Raw genomic sequence first — 8297 nt, 5'->3', positions numbered from 1 at the left:
CCTATTTCCCTTATTCCCATACTAATTATTATCGAAACAATCAGTCTATTCATCCAACCCATAGCCCTGGCAGTCCGTTTAACAGCCAATATCACCGCAGGTCACCTACTAATTCACCTAATCGGAGGAGCCACACTAGTTCTCACAAGCATCAGCCCACTGACAGCCACAATCACATTCATTATCTTAGCCCTTCTCACTATCCTAGAATTCACCGTGGCCCTAATTCAAGCTTACGTATTTACCTTATTAGTGAGCCTCTACCTACATGATAACACCTAATGACCCACCAAACTCATGCTTTCCACATAGTAAACCCAAGCCCATGACCCCTAACAGGAGCTTTCTCTGCCCTCTTACTAACCTCAGGTCTAGTCATATGATTTCACTACAATTCAACCACCCTTCTATCACTAGGACTTCTAGGCAATATACTCACTATATACCAATGATGACGTGATGTAATCCGAGAAGGCACCTATCAAGGCCACCACACACCCATTGTACAAAAAGGCCTACGCTACGGAATAATCCTGTTCATCGTCTCTGAAGTGTTCTTCTTTGGGAAGCGAAGGCGGATCTCTGTGAGTTGGAGGCCAGCCTGGCCTACAGAGTGAGTTCCAGGTTAGAGGGGCTACATAGGGAAACTCTGTCTCAAAATAAATAAATAAAATAAATAAACACAATAAAGAGCCTCTTTTGACCCACATTTTTATCTTAGAAGGTTTGGAGCCTGTTGGTGGCGGCATACGCCTTCAATCCCAGCACCCGGGAGACAGAGTTCTAGGACAGCCAGGGCTACACAGAGAAATCCTGTATTGAAAATCAAAACACCTTTTAAAAACAAAGTCACACTTGTTGCATGCTGACTTGTCCTGGCATAGATCAAATCCAGCTGCTTCTGAGAAGAATGCCCCAGTATGGCTGCCCATACTGAACTGTGTCCCTTGCTACTGCTGACAAGCCTGGACCTCCCAGGCCCACCCTTCTGCATCCCAGGGCACTAGGACCCAGATGACTTCCAGACTAGTTACAGCCTTTGACTCCTTCAAATCTCTGAACCTGCACTTGGGCAAAGATGGGGACTGTACCCATGGTAAACTCAGCTGTGTAGAGACTGGGAACCAGCCATGACTCGGTGAGTCCTTGTAGAGGGATTGGTGGCTATTGAATGGCTCTTAGGACTTGGCAACTTGATTAGAGATAAATTATAGATCAATAATACTAACAGAATTTTCTAAACCTGCTCTTATTTCCACTTTATACAAAATTAAAAGGCAGCTGTCCATCTGAAAGAATAGGAGTATCTGAGAAAGAAGATCTTTTTCCTTTCCTTCCTTCTCTCTTTCTTTGGTGTGTGTGCGTGTGTGTGGTGTGTGTGCACGTGCGTGTGTCTCTGTGTGAGAGAGACACATAGCAGACATTATTAGAAGAGTGGGAAGACATGATCATGCTTTCTGTGGGTCATGGGCCATGGACAGAGGCCTGGGGGTTTATCATCTGTCCTCTGTCATGTGATGTTTGCTGATTGTCACAGAACCCGATTGCCTCTGTTAGTTTTGGCTGTCAACTTGATACAATCTAGAGTCACCTAAGAAGGGAATCTCGGCTGAGGGATTACCACCCCCCCCATCAAATTGGTCCATGGGGGCATCTGTGGGGGTGTGCGTTGATTGCTATTTGATATAGCTATGGGGGTGTGCCTTGATTGCTAATTGATATAGCTGTGGGGGTGTGCCTTGATTGCTAATTGATATAGCTGTGGGGGTGTGCCTTGATTGCTAACTGATACAGCTCACTATGGGCAGCACCATTCCCTGGGTCTGTGGTCTGAGCTGCAAGCCAGCGAGGACCATTCATTCCTGGTTTCTGCTTTAAGCTTCTGCTTCAGTTCTTGCCCTGACTTTCCTCAAAGATGAACTGTGACACAGAAATGTCAGTCAAATCAACCCTTTCTGTTATGATTTTTTAAAAATGCTACAAGATCCCTGGCGGCAGTAGGCAGCAGAAATGTTGTAGGTCCCCAAATGGTGGTAGCAGGCCATGTGGCGGCAGGCAGGGGCCTGGGAGCAGCCAGTCCCAGGCAGAGACGGCTGCCCGTCCCTGAGCCGTGGCTGGTCCCAGGCAGGGAGACACATGGTGGGCTGGGAAGGAGACAGGGACATGGATAGACACATTGTACAGAATAGAATTGGATATTTATTAGTTGGGTTATGGAAAAAAGGGGAGAAGGGGGAAGGAAAAGGGGAGGGGGGAAAGAGGAGAGAGAGAGAGAAAGGAAAGAGAGAAGACAACAGAGCGAGAGAAAATGGTGGGGGAGAGAGCGGAGAAGTGGGGGAGAGGCAGAAGCTAAGCTGCCCCTCCGAGAGGAAGATGGAAAAGAGAGCGAGCTCAGGCAGGAAGCTGAAGATCAGCCTGCCTCAGTGGATGGGGGAGGGAGTGGGCAGGGCTTGTACAAACTTTCCTCCCCAGGTTGCCTTTGGTCGGTCTTTTCCTTTCTTTCTTTTTGATTTTTAAGACAGCCCTGGCTGCCCTGGACCTAGCTTTGTAGACTAGGCTCTCCTTGAACTCACAGAGCTCCACCCGCCTTTGTCTCTAGAATTAAAGATTTGTTTGCCAATGGGCTCTCAACTACCCCAGAACTTCAGAGAAGCTGACATAGTGGGCTGGCCAGAGAACACTCAATTCTGTTTCCGGTGTACAGCTGCTGGGCCCTAGGCAAGTGAGCCCTGTGCCCTTCTTGCTTCGCTGGCAGTTAGGATAACAGTGGTGTCCCCATGGTGAAATGGGATCCACCAGGCCACAGTTGTGCTCAGGGAGACTTTTCCACTGCTTTTGTTTTGGTGCTTCTAGGGGAGAGCCCCTGGTGGGCTGCCAATCATTGTCAGGAGGTCCTGGCAGCATAAGCCAATCAGAGGCCTCCTCTTTCAGCTGACTCCCGGGAATGTATTTAGCACTGTGGTTGGTAATCTGAGATGCAGCTATGGCTGATAGCCTGCTTCCTCTGGTCCAGAGAGCTTGCTTGCAAAGTGAGACAAGGCTGAGAGCGGGAGAGGAAAGAAACTCTGGGAGCTCAGCCAGGCCTGAAGGCATACTCTAGATTGCCTTAGTGGAGCCAATACGCTCCCCACTAGCCTGGGCCTATTTCAGCTTTGTCTCTGTCAACCTGAGTGATGGACTAGTTCCTAGGATTATTGTTCTTTTGAACGAGTTTCCCCTGATTTTCATTTATATGTCTATGTCTGTGCGAGTGTATGCTACACATGCGTGGGTGCATGTGGAGGCCTGAAGAGAACATCAGATCCTCTGGAATTGGTTGGGAGTCACCCGATGTGGGGGACGTGGGGTTCTAGGAACCAAACTCTGAAAGAGCAGGAAGCAGTCTAGCCACTGAGCCATCCCCAACCCCAAGGGTGCTTGCTAGAACCAAGTGACTCTACGTGCACCTCCCAGGACAGTGCCTGAGGTGCCAGCGAGGGAATCAACACGTGTTAATTCACATTGTAATGACGGCTGTGTGACAGGCTCCGCCCTGGGCACCACCTGGCAATGAGAGGTGCTGGAGACTTGGTACCTGCCTTGAGGGTCTCACACTCGAGTGAAGGAGACGGAAAATCAACAGGTGTAAGACACTGTGACACACAATTAGGACCTGGGGCCTGTGACAATACCAAAGAACTAATGGTCTAGGGGGGGAAGGGTGGGCTGGGTAGGCTGGAAAAACTTTCTAGCTGACTAGAGACTGGGAGGAGTCTTAAATGATGGGGCAGACAAAGTGGGTGTATCGGAAGATGCTATCAGAGTCTCCAGGCACCCCTTTAGCCATGCTGTGATCACCCCAGCTTTAGTAGTTAGTCCTGGATATAACTGAGACTCCTACCGTCACCATTCTCTGGGCACAGGAGTAAAAATAAAAGCCCCCGTGTAGGCCGGAATATCAGGGGACTGATGATTCCCAGAGGATAAGGATCTATAATACATATTTAAACATCCCTGAACTCCATGAGAAGACAGACATTCCACTAGAAAAACAAGGCAAAGCCTTCAGCAGGCATTCTATGGGGGAAGCCCGTTGACAACTCATGCCTGTGGTCCCAGAGTTTGGGAAGCTAAGACAGGAGGATTGTTGGGAGTTTGAGACTGGCCTCGGCCTTAGAAGCACTGTCTCAAACAACAAAAAAGTTTTTCAAAGCCTTTAAGCCTTCAAACTTGGCCACATAAAAATCAAGCTGTTGCCAAGCAGAGGTGGCACATGCCTTTAATCCCAGCACTCAGGAGGCAGAGGCAGGTGGATCTCTGTGAGTTCGAGGCCAGCCTGGTCTACAAGAGCTAGTTCCAGGACAGGCTCCAAAGCTATGGAGAAACTCTGTCTCGAAAAATGACAAAAAAAAAAAAAAAAAAAAAAAAAAAAAAAAACAAAAAACAAAAAACAAAAAACAAAAAACAAAAAAACCCAAAACCAAAAAACCCAAAACAAAATAAACTATCTTTAATAAAGAACCTTGTAAAGAAATACAACTGAAGGCTGAAAAACTGAAACAGGAAAAAAAAAATCACCAGGCCTTTCTAACAGTTAACACGGTGACTCATGGGAAGCAGTAAGAAGCATCAGGAAACAGAGTAATGCCCTTGCCCAGGGAGCACTTGGTCAATTTCCTTAGTTTCCACAGAAATGAGAGAGGACTATGTGGTGTGACCTTGCAGGCATCAGAGTGGCATGAAGGAAGAAACTGGATGAGTGTTCCACCACTGGAAACCGGGCATCGTGGTGGCGTACACCTTTAATCCCAGCACTGAGGAGGCAGAGGCAGAGGCGGGTGGATCTCTGTGAGTTCAAGGCCAGCCTGGTCTACAGAGCAAGTTCAGACCAGCCTGCGGTTACACAGTAAGACTCTGTCTAAAAAATAACAATAAAATGAGGGCTAGCTGGAAGCCTCAAACTCCTGGGTTAGGAGCTGCCTGGGGCCTTCTGTTGGGAACCAGTGAAATGAGGGATGTGTGGACCTTGAGACCTGGAGATTCCAGTCCTTTGTGTGCATGTGCGGATCCGTAAGACCATACGCAGGAGGAGGCTTTTTAAATCTTCTCCTCGAAGCTTCCATTCACTGAGAATTTCTTTTTCTCTTTTCTCTCCACTCCCCGCTGGCCCCACCCCAAGACAGGGCTTCTCTGTGTCCTGGCTGTCCTGGAACTCTCTCTGTAAACTAGCCTCACAGAGATCCACCTGCCTCTGCCTCCTGAGTGCTGGGATTAAAGGCACACACCCCCACAACCTCCCCAACCCCTGGCACGAACTGATTTCTATTAATTCTGCTGTGCCACCGAAGTCCCAGTATACTCCTTCCCATGTGTATATCCACTTTTCCTGGCACTGGTGTCAGGATACGTTCTCCTCTCCCTAGAGATCTACAATATAGCTGGGCCTGGTTCTGGGCTTGGAATGTGATGGTTTGAAGGAGAAATGTCCACCATAGGCTTGGATGGTTGAGCACTTGGTCCCCAGTTGGTGGCGCTGTTTAGGAAGGTCTAGGAGGTGTGGCCTTGCTGGTGGAAGTGTGTAACTAGAGGCAGGCTTTGAGAATTTTATAGCTGTGTCTTACTGCTGTTTCTCTCTTTCTCTCAGCACTGGAGAGGTAGAAGCAGGCAGATCTCCGATCTCTGAGTATTGGGCCAGCCAGTACTCAGTTCCAGATCAGTCAGGATTAAATACTGAGAGCCTGTCTCAAAAACAAACAAAACAGAGCAGGAGAGATGTCTCAGTGGTTAAGAGCATGGGGCTGCTGGCTGGGTAGTGGTGGTGCACGCCTTTAATGCCAGCACTTGGGAGATAGAGGTCAATGGATCTCTGTGAGTCTGAGGCCAGCTTAAGAACATGTAGCTGTCATAGAAGACCAGGGTTCAATTCCCAGTGACCCACATGGTACCTCACAACCATCTCTAACTCCAATTCCAGATGATCGAACGCCTTTGTCTGGTTTGTATGGGCAGCAGCCATGCACAGATACACAGATGTGTGCAGGCAAATGCTCATACATAGGAAATAAAAAAATTAAAAGAAACCCTGAAATTGTCTTTTGATTAGACATGCAATCCCTTAATGCTTTTACCATTTTGTTTTCAGCTTGGGGCATTGAACTAAGGGACTTGTACATGCTAGACAAATGTTCTACCATTGAGCTATTCGGTCTCATTGTGTGATCTGGGGTCTCGTCTCACTCTGCAACCCAGGCTGACCTTAAACTTACAGTCCTCCTGCCTCAGCCTCCTGGGTAGCTGGGATTCCAGGCCAATGCCTTGCAGCCTTATTCCGTTTACATTTATTGGTGCTGCTGCTGTAATTTGTGAGCCTGTCTTGAGGTTCCCACAACCAAAAGAAGTGGACCTATAGTAAATCCTGGAGTAGAGAGAGCTACAGTAAACCCTGGAGTGGATGCTGTAAACTTTGGAGTGGAACTGTGGTAAACCCTGGAGTGAAAGCTGTAAATCCTAGAGTGGATACTGTAATCTCAGGAGTGGATACTGTAAACCTTGGAGTGGATATTGTAAACTCTGGAATGGATACCATAAACCCTGGAGTGGATACTGTAAACTCTAGAATAGATACTGTAAATCTTGGAGTGGATACTGTAAACTCTGGAATAGATACTGTAAATCTTGGAGTGGATACTGTAAACTCTGGAATGGATACCATAAACTCTGGAGTGGATACTGTAAATGTAAACCGTGGAGTAGAGAGTATCCCTTCTCTATCAGAGTCATTCTTTTCAAGCAAGCACACAGAGTTGAGAGGGACAAACATGGAGATACAAGGGAGGAAGGAGACGGCTGCCTAGCGAGCCAGATGAGTTGAATCTACCCCGGTGACCAATGGGGTGACAGATGTTGCAACAGATGGCTCTCTTGTCTAGTTAATCGCTACATTTGGATTTCTCCCATGACATATGATTTATCCACATGCTAGTATTAGGTTGACTTATGTGGTGGTTTGAATGTAATTGTTCCCCAGAAGCTCATAGGGAGAAGCACTATTGGGAGGTATGGCCTTGTTGGAAGAAGTGTGTCACGGTTGGAGGTGGGCTTTGTGGTCTCCTATGCTCAAGCTGCACCCAGTGTGGACACGGACTCCTGGGAGTCTGCTGCCTGTAGATTCAGATGTAGAACTCTCAGGTCCTTCCCCAGTACCATGTCTGCCTGTCCCACTGTGATGATAATGGCCTGAACCTCTGAACTGTAAGCCACCACAACTCTCTGTGATCATGGTGTCTCTTCACAGAAATAGAAACCCTAAGACAACTTAGGTTATAGAAAACTCCAAATAGTGGTTCGAATATCATCACCACGTCAACCTGCAGCAATCCTCCTGCTTCTGCCTCTGGGGTACAAGGATTGAAAGTGTGCACCACCATGCCCAGCTTGGTTTATATCAAATATAATTTTATTTATCTTAAAGTCTGGTACCCACACTGTCTTCGGGGATTCAGTTTCTAAATTCTAAGCTTGTACCTTCCATCTCCAAATTTATCTCACAGCTGGTAAGCTGGCTCAGTGGGTAAAGGTGCTTACTGCTAAGTTTGATGCTCCGAGTTCGAGCCCTAGAGCGCGTATGGTAGAGGGAGAATGGGCTTCCGCTAGAGCGCGTATGGTAGAGGGAGAATGGGCTTCCGCAATTGTCCTCTGACCTCCACCTGTGCCCCATGGCACACTGTCCCCACATTCATCTCAAGCTCCAAGATGGCCACTGAAGTGCCAGTTTTCACAGACTCATTCTGAGGAGTAGGAAGGGAAGAAATGTGGGGGGAGCGGTAAGAAGGATGTACCATCATTTATGTTTCATTGCTCAAACTGAATGAGCTTTTATCTAATAGCAAAGAAGCCAGAGACAGTTGTCTTCGGCCTGAGTATGTGGGTGACCTGAACAAAGTGAGGGTGTTCTTACTGAGGCGCCTAGCAGTTAGTAGTCTCTGCTCACCACAGTCTAGTGCCCAAAGGCCCAGACCTTTAGCACGGTACCAGGTCCTGAGAGGGCCAGTCTGCCCTCTGGTGGCCAGCTGAGGTCACACTGGAAGCGGTTCATTGTGGATGTTACCCAGATAGGTCTCCATGGGAATAGACATATATTCTAACTCTGCTTTCCATACTTCTCTCGGTGATCTCAGGAGGGATTAAATATCTAATGTTGGCCAGGCGGTGTAATCCCAGTACTCAGAAGGCAGGCAGATCTCTGTGAGTTCGAGGCCAGCCTGGTCTACAAAGGGAGTTCCAAGCCGGGCGGTGGTGGCGCACGCCTTTAATCCCAG

The sequence above is a fragment of the Microtus ochrogaster genome, chromosome 10 (genome assembly GCF_000317375.1).
Source record: "Microtus ochrogaster isolate Prairie Vole_2 chromosome 10, MicOch1.0, whole genome shotgun sequence".
Lineage (NCBI taxonomy): Eukaryota > Metazoa > Chordata > Mammalia > Rodentia > Cricetidae > Microtus > Microtus ochrogaster.
This window is presented reverse-complemented; position numbering follows the sequence as displayed.